General features: G+C 35.6%; 1 protein-coding gene across 1 annotated transcript in view; it reads right to left on the reverse strand.

Annotated features, from left to right (window-relative positions):
• LOC126751708 (DNA-binding protein RFX2) overlaps positions 1-11,424 on the reverse strand; it is a 38,197-nt gene extending 26,773 nt beyond the window's left edge. Inside the window, exons 1-2 of the mRNA XM_050462180.1 lie at positions 11,238-11,424; positions 10,950-11,156 (exon numbers count right to left, since the gene is read on the reverse strand). The gene's annotated coding sequence lies outside the window, so the exon portion shown is untranslated. The remainder of the gene's footprint in view (positions 1-10,949; positions 11,157-11,237) is intronic.
• Positions 11,425-12,302: the final 878 nt, after the last annotated feature.

Here is a 12,302-nt window from a genome sequence, read left to right on the forward strand (position 1 = left end):
TGTAAGAGCTTTATTAGTATGTTGAAGCTTTAATGTATGTATATACTTGAGAAAAAAATTTAGATATATTATACCACACTCGTGACCACGCAAACCTTACCACTATACTTTCTTACATTTTTTTCGGACTTTTTCGTTCGTTCGGGATTTTCTTCAATTTTGTTTTTTTTTATGTTTTTATTAAGCATAAGTAAACTAAATTATATTATCTAATTATAATTATAGTTTTAATTTATTACGTTTAATGGGTAATTATCTTTTCTGTGTTTATACAAAAGCGGACGATTTTATTATTTTTAAAGTGATACACTTACTTAACTTCGTGTTTCAATTAAAAAAAAATTAATAAAATATTAATTTCAAATATAGTGTAAATGAAATTAAATAAAAAATATAATTTTTTCATCGCATGTCAGTCTCTTACATTTCAATTGATTTATCTATAGCTGAATGTGTTTTGTTTTTAATTTTTAATATTTTTGATTAATAACATGTCATTAACTTATTTCTAAATAAAAAATTTCTATAACGCAAAAAGTACCGCTATAAAATGTAGTCAAATATGCACAATACTTGAAAATTTTGAGTGGTAAGGTTTGCGTGGCTGCGATTGTATATATCATATCCATTCTTTATCGAAAAAAATTCTATCAAAAGATGAGACGCTTCTATAAAGAGGCTATTTGAGGTTTTAATCACAGAAAAGTTGGTTTTAAAGTTTACATTGCTTGAAAGGCGAAAAGCTCTATTGAGTTTAATTCATCCTTAATGCTTTCTACAAGTAAAAACTTGAATTTTGATTGCATCGAAGTTGTAATACCCTTCATACGCTCATTTTTATATATAAAAGGGTATAGTAGTGTCTTGATTGTTATTGACTACTATGAAGGGCATTTATATGCCTTAGTGATCCGATCTGAATGATTTCTTCGGAGCTGTTAACGTAGTCTTGGGCAGTAGTTTAAACCAAATTTCGCGTAAAAGAACTTGTCAAATAAAAAGCAAATAGTTCAGTTTGTACGGCAGTTATATCCTACAGTGCTCCGATATCGGCGATTTCGACAAAAACTGAAGACTAGTTGGCGTATATACAGCAAACAGACAGACATGGCTAAATCGACTCAACACATCACGCTTATCATTTATATATGTATGTATATCGTCGCCTAAAATGCAAAACAACGTATCATAAAAAAAATCGCAAATCGCTGTAAGATATAATAACTGTAATATATGTACATATAACCATTTTATAACCAAAACTCAAATTTTGTTTCAATATGAGTGTATGATAACCAATATTATATCCGTTTCATAACCAAAATTCAATTTTGTTTCAATATGAGTGTATGATAACCAATATTATATCCGTTTCATAACCAAAATTCAATTTTGTTTCAATATGAGTGTATGATAACCAATATTATAACCGTTTTATAACCAAAACTCAAATTTTGTTTTAATATGGGCGGTTTCAATTACATATATCGCTCTTCCTGCGCCTGTAAACTTATAAAAAGTGATGTTACGTTATTTTGCATTTTAGGTGACGATATATACTCTATAGGGTCCCTGACGTTTTTTTTTGCTTGTTACTAACTTTGTGGCTAATTTAATATAAAATAAAAGAACGATTGGAAAATGTGTACTATTATGCGTTAAGATACTCAAATTACACTGGTTTACAGCCAACATTCTTTAAAATTATAAAAATAACTGTACGTGATGGAACATATTTGAGCTCAAATTCGTAATCAGGACACCTCGAATACCCCACAGACCGCTTAGCACATCAGTAGCAAATTTTTCTTCATTTTTGTTGAGTAGTGTTATCAATAACTGCTGTGGTGAACCGTAAAATATTTCAAAAATATAAATTTAAACTTTTACTTTCATTTCATCCCTTCAACACAATTACACATACTTATAACTCATCTTAAATTAGACTTTAACTGACTTCACCAGAAACAAAATTTCACGATTTTTTCACATACAAATATTTTCTAATTTACTTTATTTAAGTAATTTATAATTTTTCAAGCATATTTGCAAGTAACGCGCGACCACGCATTCACTAAAACAAACGCGTCACAAATACAAGGCAACCGAAGTGAATGAATGTGGGTGGCAACCAGGGACAACGGAAGGATACTTGATTATGCGCTTCTGCCGCTGGCTTCCTCGTGATTTGTTTACTGAGGTTTGTTTATAAACAGTAAACGAGTCAGTATAAAATATAACAACAATAACAACGATAGCAATAACAATTTAACGGTACGAAATCACCCTTTTCTTTAGTCCACATATATTTGCTGAGGTGTCGGCGTGTTGGCGGAAGGAAATGCAGCGCAGTAAATAAATCAAATGCAACTATCAGCGGCAATTGACAAAGTGCCAGCGCGTCGGTGCATTGCTAGTGAAAATGGGGGGAACAAATTTTTTGCACTCACTCCTACACATGCAAACACAGTGGTATGTACGAACTTGAATAGATATGTTTGCACCCAATTAGCTTTTAGTTCGGGCATTAATACAGTTATGTGCGATTGTTGGATGATATGCTCGAAAGGACTACAAAAAGTACACTTTGCTTTCAAGCAACGATTTTTAAAACAATTTTTATTTTTTCCACAAAATTTCGTCACAAATTTTTCTTCAAAGTCTGTGTGCTGCTTTTATGTTTGTTGGGTGAGTATTTGAATATGATTTTTTTTGCGAATTTTATGCGAGTAGGCACGCGATTGACTGGCATTAGACTGGACTGTTGTTGTTGTTGCTGTTATTGTTGTGGGTGGGGTTTGGCAGGCGCGGAACGGCGTGAACGAAGCGCGTAATAAAATGCTGTGGTGAAAATTGGAATTATTGATCAAATAAAGCGCGCTGAAAACATCGTCGGCGAAATGAACGCGGGAACTCACTTGGCGAAGGCGAAAATAACACACACACCCACACTGGCACAAGCAGGTCGTAAATGACACAAGAAGTATGTAAAATTTGACAGCAAATAAATAGAAAATACCACAGTTACAATACTCGTGAAGAAAACACTGCGCGGATACTTGAGATTTCGATTTGGCAGTGAAATGTGCGACGCTTTCGGTGAGCGATTGGCTTTCGCTTCGTTAGAGAGAGTATGTGCAACTGATGCACTTTGAATGAAATTATCACACGGCATAATGCATGTGACCTGCATAAAATGCACTCACACACACACACATACACATGACATACATATAAATATGTATATATTAGCATGTGTAAATATGTATGTAGTTGCATGAGCGAGTGCAAGCCTTTGGTGGCAGGACTCTAAATACAAGTGCACCAAAGCGTCGTTGAGCGTTTGCCGTTAACACACACACACACTCACACTCCGTCTACATCCCCCCAAATGTTTTCTTATTGGTAAAGGCATTATTTCACACACATAAACACGATTTCGTGCCAGAGCACAATAGCAGCTGCACTTCTAATAGCTCCTGCAGATGTTGTAGTTGCATTCGGGCCAACCTGCTCACTCGATAAGCCGCAGCAAGTAGGTGGCAAGCTATTGCCGACCAATTTACCGATAGTTGCATGCATATTCATGTCTACATACATATGTTTATATGTGGACTTCTGAGTTCTAGGTAGCTATGTTATGTATTAGTTGAATATTTTAGTTGTTGTTTGTGCTGCCGTCAAATAGGGGTAAGAAGATATAGTAAAAAAACTAGTGGCAACGCATATGGCCAATGAAAAAATACTCGATAGTCCTATGCCCTCATCTGAATATTGAGGGAAAACCAAAAAAAAAATAATAATAAAAATAAAAACAAAAAAGAAAGCAATAAAAAACAACTAAAACAAAAAGTATTGGAAGGCTAATAAACCCCAAAAGTCGACTTTATTTATTTCATGTACAGTCGACTGCGAAATTCCCTTTCAGTTACACTAGTATTTCCGGTAACTCACCATACTGCGATTAAAAAAAATATTTTTTTTTTAGCTACTTATTTTTCCTCAATGGGTTTGCCGCAGAGGCGGACGGAAAATAATGAGTTCATCAAAAAGAGTGACGGTTATAGCATTGGTTCTGGTCAAGTCTTGGTATGCGAAATTCGAATTTTTAACACTCAGCCAACCCAGTTAAGCGAAAACTCGCGTTGACAGCACTAAAGGGTTATACGAGTGTGTAACGGTAAATCAATGTTGATACATTTTTGGTTGAAAGGAAGAAGTACATTGTTTTTGTACTTCACATACTTGGTGCCCACTACTTTCAAATTAAATATACACAGTCCGACACAACTTAAACTAGTCTAGCACAGTGAGAAATATCTAGCAGTGAAAAAAACTTGAGTAAAGAATTTTTAACGTCAATATAACTTGTTTTTTAATTTTTTTACGCGGTTACCTTCAAAAATTTTAATTTTTTTGTAAAAATGTTTGTCAAAAACCCAATTTTCAGTTTTTATACCCTGAACAGGGTATATTAAGTTTGGCAAGAAGTTTGTAACACCTAGAAGAAAGCGTCGGAGACTCTATAAAGTATATACATAAATGATCAGTATGTTAAGCTGACTCGATTTAGCCGTGTCCGTCTGTCTGTTTGTCCGTCCGTCCGTCCGTCTGTCTGTATATATACGAACTAGTCCCTCAGTTTTTCAGATATCGTTTTGAAATTTTGCAAACGTCATTTTCTCTTCAAGAAGCTGCTCATTTGTCAGAACTGCCGATATCGGACCACTATAACATATAGCTGCCATACAAACCGAACGATCGGAATCAAGGGCTTGTATGGAAAACTTTCTCATTTGACGTGATATTTTCACGAAATTTAGTACAGATTATTTTCTAAGGCAACTATGTAATTTCCGAAGAAATTGTTCAGATCGGTTAACTATAGCATATAGCTGCTATACAAAATGAATGATCGGAATCAAATGCTTGCATGGGAAACTTCCTCATTTGACTATATATCTTCACAAAATTTGGTATGAGTTATTGTTCATAGAAATAATGTAATCTCCGGAGAAAATATTCAGATCGGCTCACTATAGCATATAGCTGCCATACAAACCGAACGATCGGAATCAAGGGCTTGTATGGAAAACTTTCTCATTTGACGTGATATTTTCACGAAATTTAGTACAGATTATTTTCTAAGGCAACTATGTAATTTCCGAAGAAATTGTTCAGATCGGTTAACTATAGCATATAGCTGCTATACAAAATGAATGATCGGAATCAAATGCTTGCATGGGAAACTTCCTCATTTGACTATATATCTTCACAAAATTTGGTATGAGTTCTTGTTCATAGAAATAATGTAATCTCCGGAGAAAATATTCAGATCGGCTCACTATAGCATATAGCTGCCATACAAACCGAACGATCGGAATCAAGGGCTTGTATGGAAAACTTTCTCATTTGACGTGATATTTTCACGAAATTTAGTACAGATTATTTTCTAAGGCAACTATGTAATTTCCGAAGAAATTGTTCAGATCGGTTAACTATAGCATATAGCTGCTATACAAAATGAATGATCGGAATCAAATGCTTGCATGGGAAACTTCCTCATTTGACTATATATCTTCACAAAATTTGGTATGAGTTATTGTTCATAGAAATAATGTAATCTCCGGAGAAAATATTCAGATCGGCTCACTATAGTATATAGCTGCCATACAAACCGAACGATCGGAATCAAGGGCTTGTATGGAAAACTTTTGCATTTGACGTGGTATCTTTACGAAATTTTACATGGATTACTGCTTAAGGTAATAATATAATCTCCGAAAAAATTGTTCAGATCCGATTACTATAGCGCATTGCTTCCATACAAACTGAACACATACATAGTTACTAAAAGAAATGCACCTGTGAAGGGTATATTAGCTTCGGTGTAGCCGAAGTTAACATTTTTTCTTGTTTTTGTTTTTCTACGTCAGAGTTCTAAGTTAAGGTAAACACGTATTTTTTTCACTTTAGATTATCCTACCATCTTGTTTCCGAGGGGTCACTAGAAATGGAGTCGTAATGGCTGAATTTAAAATTTTTTTTTCAAAAAATTTTAGAATTTCTTTATTAATAGTGTATATTTGTAACAATAAAAAATCTAATAAAATATTTCATTTTTTATATGAAAAAAACATTTTTAAATGTCCTAGGAAACCCATGTAGCCATGTAAAATTTAATAACTATTTTCAGATGCGTTAATTTTACCAAGTTACTCAAACCCCAACGATGACCTACCATAAAGTTACACCAAAGTGTTTATAGTCAAAAGAGAAGGTTGTGAAAACAAAATTTTTATTTCGACTCTCCTAAGTTTCGGCATTTCATCATGAAAAGACTTACGTCTAAACAACGTTTGCAAATCGTTCAACTTTATTACGAAAATTCACATTCTGTAAATAATGTGTTTCGAGTGCTTCGCTTAACTTAAAGTCAATATAATCATCACCCATCTTGAGACCCAGGATTCACTACTGGATAATATTCAACCGAATAGACCACGTTCAGCACGTAGTGAAAAAAATATAACAGCCTAGCAGAAGGTATACACGAAGCGAAATCGCTTCCCTCTTTCGACTCTTGAAAAGTTCTAAGAAGATCCGACGTTTTCGAGCCAAATTTTGTTCAGCGATGAGGACCATTTCGAAGGAAGAGTAACCTGAAAAGATTCAAGGGCTGTCATTTCATCTATAAAACAAAGGTTTGTGCGCGGGTGGAATCATCTGTCCATATTTCTTCAAAAATGAAGCCGGTGAGAACGTAACCATCAATGACGACCGTTATCGGGCCATAACAACCGACTATTTGATCTCAAGCTCGTGATCTCGGCGACATTTGATTTCAACAAGACGGCGTCGGATATGTAAAGTCTAAAGTCTATGCGGACAATCCCGCTTCGATTCAGGCCTCAGAGCAAAACATCACGCGTGTCATTCGCCACTTAGCGTCGAAACGCTCGAACTAGTCATCGAAAATTGGACTCAACGGATGGACCAACTGAGACGTAGCCGCGGCTAACATTTGAAAGAGATAAATTTCAAAAAAGAATGTTCTTTCGAACGATAACAAACATTTCCCATTTAATTTGAAGTTTCTATGTTTTTCCTTGAAAAAGAACGTCGAAATGGATCACCCTTATCCCATGATCAAGATTTGCCTTTAAAATAAACCCATTATTTAATTTCTCAATAATGCCTAGTCAAATGCTCTCTACTGTGTTCACAATCAAACACCGGAAATGCCGTTTCATATATTGCCATCATTCCTCTAACATAACATATACTACATTGCAGTTAACGGATAAAATGTTTGCTGGGTTACAGTCAAGGGTTTCTTCAGTCATTTGTGAGCATACACGTAATACATTTAAGCCATTAAATATTTAGCAAAACACAAACAAATTTGGAATATGTGTATTCTTTTGCAGTTCTTGAGAATATACTCAACACTGTTTTTCCGGAAAGGGAAAATTTATATGAGACAAATTCTCAAAAATGTGTGTCTGTATACAAAGTGTCAAATTTAATTATTTTAGCACAGCGAAAACTTACTAACTTACCGAATTTCTGAAAAGGATTGCTTGCATTCCCACCAATTTTACAGGAAATTATTTGTAGTTAGTACGCCTATGCGTACATACTGTACATATGCATATCTTGAATATAACAAAAGCACAAAATGACGTTTATTGCTACGGACAGCTATCATTGTGGCGTGCGTTGAAATCTGGTATAAAAATGCGAATCAACCAAGCGCGAAACGCAAGGATCGCCGCAAAAGGCCAACGCTCGTTCACAACAAATACGTCAAACTTACAGCGAGGCCGTGTTTTTACACCTGGCCCGACACCAGTAAAGCACCCTCGCAGTGGCAATGGCGCGGTGTGCGTTGGTGCATGCTGCAAGGCACACGCACATTTAATGTGCCGCACCAGCCAAAGTCCTAATAAGCGATAGTGGTGGTAAAGGAAAACTCATGCTGTGCAATGTCAAGGTATGTTTCGTCCAACTTTTCTCAAAGCAGCGTTAAAACATTTTCGAATTAAGTTTTTTATACGAGTGCGCAGTTTCGAATTGTATGTGGCAGGTGGATATCTATATGGATGTATGTGATATATTATACTATATGTATATCAGTGTGAAAAATAGAAATATACATTTCATAATACATAAGTACTTATATTCATAATTAAGTGCCCACACAAAGTAGAACTTTACTAATTGCGAAAAGTTTGAAATTAAACTCAACCGCATTAAAAAAAACGTTTTATTTTAGATATTGCTTCAATAATTTTGTACAACTCACTAAAACCACTGAGTTCGTTTGTTCTTTTTGATTTGGTGAGATAACAGATAAGTTATAATTACTTTTAGCGACGCTAAAAAGAGCTTATCAAAAATGCTCTTTCCCCCGGAAAATACGCACAATATTGACTTCTAAAGCTTGAAGAGAGACTGGTTTATTGCTAAAGACCAATGACTTCAAAACACTCTACAAGAAGTAGTCCAATAGAGTTAAATCACAACTTCGTGGAGACCATTCAATGTCACAATTTCGTGAAAGAATCGAATCTTCAAACTTTTCTCGCCATAATGGCACGTAGCCCGTTTTTTTTGGAATCAGATGTTGTCAAGAGACACTTCTTCCAATTGGTGTCATACAAAGTTGGTTATCATCACTATATACCGCTCTCCATTGACAGTAATTCAATTTCGGTGAATGTAATGGTTGCTCATGAATAGCTTAAAGATTTTCTTCACATCAGAATTAACAGTTTTGTTTATTTGCCGCACCATTCAGATAAAAGTGAGCAGTGAGTTAAAAATTCGTTACGGTTTTCAAGTTGTTCCAAATTAGCAAATTCACGATCACGGTGGTCCAATGGCTTCAGTTCTTGAGTGAGAACAATTTTATACAGATGCAAGCCAAAATCCTTGCTAAAAATCCGTCAGAGAACGTCATGCAATCGACAAAATGCGGTTGTTGTTGTTGTTGCTCTAACGGTTATCTAATCCCCGTTAGGATGGTGAGGATTATCTAGGTAGTCGTCGACGTTATCTAACGGGAGGCCCAAGAAACGTACTGTTTCGACGGGGTCGGACCAAAGGGAAAAGGGTGTCAGATGAGTTGGTTTGGCGGGGCATGCAGATGTGGTCAGTGTCATGCGGTGACTCATTGCACGCAGGACATATGTTGGATATAGAGGGCTCTATTTTGGATAAGTAGGAGTTTAACCTGCTAACATAATATATATCCAGAACGAAGCTGCGCAAGGGTCACTCTCGTTTCTCGCGGTAACTCGAGCTCTTCGTCAGCAATGGGAGGAGATTTGACTCCAAGAACGCTATTCACTGGAAGGGAGTAGGTGAAGGTGTTGATAGCTCCGCTGTGAATGGCGGTCAGTGCTTGTCGGAAATTAGTCGCGTCCGAAGTCCGGTCGGCGTATTGTTCGATGTCGTCAACGTAATTGAAGAAAGACCTCTTGATGTTCCTAGCAGGCGGTTCCACTCCAAGCAGGTGGCTGCAGGGATGATTTCTGCGAAAACATCCTAGAAGGAACTGCCTGTAGAGAGTTCATTATGCTCCTTAACTAGGAGCATAAGCGTCTCACTATGTAAGTGTTCAATGGGAGACATCAGGAGCCATCCTCTCGTAGTCCGGAGTGCAGTGTTCTGACAAGTCAGGTGACCATATTGCCGATTGCCTTGTAAGTTGCCAACAACGTTTCTTTGTATTTTTCCCATGTGCTGCCGGCTAGCGACTTGAGGATTTTGTTGCGGCTCTGTATGAGGAGTGAGGGAGCATGGACTATCAAAAGTTACACCTAAAATCTTAGGGTTATTGACAGTTGGAATCTTGACGCCATCGATTGCAATATTAAGCTCCAGTCTGTACTCCTTCGTACAGTTTGTAAATATGGTCGCTGTGGATTTGGTGGGGGAGAGTGTTAAGTTCCGTGCAGAGAAGAAGCGAGAAAGGTCGGAGAGATAGCTGTTTACCTTTGAACATATGCCATCGATTCCATTGCCCGACGTCAATATCGTGCAATCATCAGCGTCCCAGGTTATGGAAACTCCCTCTGGTGGCTGTGGAAGTTTCGAAATGTAGAAGTTAAACAGTAGTAGGAAGAGGATACCACCCTGCGGAACCTTCTGTTTAATTACTTTCAGTTTAGATTTTTCTCCTCGAACACAACTTACGTTTTTAAAGTCGGTGCCCTTCATAATTTGAAAAAATACCGCAGCGACCGTTTTTCAACACCATTTCTATAGGTAGTTTATAAGCTAACGCTTCAAATTTGTTTATTTTTCATTTTATAATAACAAATCAAATATATAAGAATGGGTATTAACAATAAGGCAAACGTGAATGTCGAAGAATAAAAAAAATCCGTAGATAACAATATTTTAGCACTAATAACTAATATTTTGTAATAAATAATGGAAATTTGCGGCATGATTTAGGCTAGTCATTTAGCTCTTCAAAACATCAACTTTTCAACTCTCCAATTAGGAATTACTCCTTAATGCGTTGAAAAGTATTATTGCTTTCTATTGAAAAACTTAAGTTTTGCAAAATGTGATGTTATGGGCAAGATAATTCTGTGTTCGGCCATTTACCAACAGGGAAGTGGCACACGATGAAATGGAAGTAAGTAGTATACATATGAGTATAGAAGTATTGCAAAATCATTTAATGCGTTTATCTTCGAATTGGCTCACAAAAATTTTAATTTTTTTTTTCGATGATGATACTTTATATTCCATCCATAGCTTCGTATCGTACAAATAGTGAAAACGCTTGTGCAAAAAATAGTAAATATCATTCATGTCTGACTGAGATCACATCACATAATTCCATCTATAGTTACATCGTTTTATTGGCAAAAACTTCTCTGCGCTGCTACTTACAGTAAAACGAAATTAAAATTTAATAAAGCACTCACCCTGCTTGTTATTATTTGATACACTCAATTTGTCATGTGATAACAACATCCTCCGCTTCCACATGTTCAAAGCATCCACAAGATCATTGAAATATTTTTCTGTTTCGAAAATGCTATAAGGCGTAATTTAAGGCCGTGTTGTGCGAAAGTATATGTTCACTTGTAAGAATAAGATTTTAATCTGTTGGCCAAAGGCGTGGTGCCGCTCTGCAAGCAATAAATACAATTAGCATCAATTGGTCATCAAAAACAATTTAATTTGATTTGTAATTACAATATGGAACTTACTGCGGTGCGCGGCATCCGGAGAGAAGTCCACAGATTTGGCCAGAATAAAATGAATCCTTTTTGGCGATTACTGCACCGGAAGGAAAATTGAGGTTTCGACTATAATTTTTGTGTTGGTTCAATGTTGTTTTTCTTGTTTCCTTGACAACGCTGCAATAATTTGCGTTTAGCCGAATGCTATTTAAAGTTATTAAAGTTGTTTTTTATTGTCAGCTGACTATCGAAAATTAAATGGAACATAATACAGGGTGCAGCAGAAAAATATTTTCTTAAAGTAATGAATAAATGAACTGAGGACTGGAATTCAAAAGTGTCATTAATACAAAAATTTTTTAAAGGCGGCAAATATGTTTTTTCTACAAAATTATGTAATTTCTTTAATTTTGTCCTATCAATATTGTATATAAATTTAAGTTTAGAAATTTATATTGTTTAAAGATTGCTATTTTTGTCTAGATGGCGCTTTAAATAGTGTGTGTCTTCGCTAAGATTCCTGGTGTTGACCGCGGATGAGCCAGTGTTGCAAAAGGACACTCGTCTGTTTGAAATCCTTGTTTCTAGTCGTATTTTTGGCTTCTTCGTGAATTTATTGTATTAAAATCTACGAAAACCTATATTTCGATATTTAAGTTAGAGAACATACGTATGAAGAATATTCTCAAAATATTTGGTAAGCAAATCAATGTTTTGAGAGTAAAATCAGTGATTACACCATATTTTTTTTGTTTAAGTATGAGTCTGTTTCTATTATATCCAATACTGCAGAACTAATCGAAAGTTGGCATATACATAGATCATCATATGTTGTGTGTCGTGCGCTTTCGTTAGTATGAAACGGGGTACCTTTCTTTAAGAATTAGATTTTATCCAATTGGAAATCTCGTATAAATTTTGAATGTTATTGTTGTTGCAATATTTACCTGGTTCCGGAAATTCCACTTCATTTTTTATTTCCGTAAAAAGCAAAACGAGTTTCGCTGGTTTCAGTAATAGCTTAGGATCGAGTCAAAGAAAGGCTAAAACCAGAAAATATTTAAAAGTCCAACTCTACGACGAAGCCGGTAT

The sequence above is a fragment of the Bactrocera neohumeralis genome, chromosome 2 (genome assembly GCF_024586455.1).
Source record: "Bactrocera neohumeralis isolate Rockhampton chromosome 2, APGP_CSIRO_Bneo_wtdbg2-racon-allhic-juicebox.fasta_v2, whole genome shotgun sequence".
Classification (NCBI taxonomy): domain Eukaryota; kingdom Metazoa; phylum Arthropoda; class Insecta; order Diptera; family Tephritidae; genus Bactrocera; species Bactrocera neohumeralis.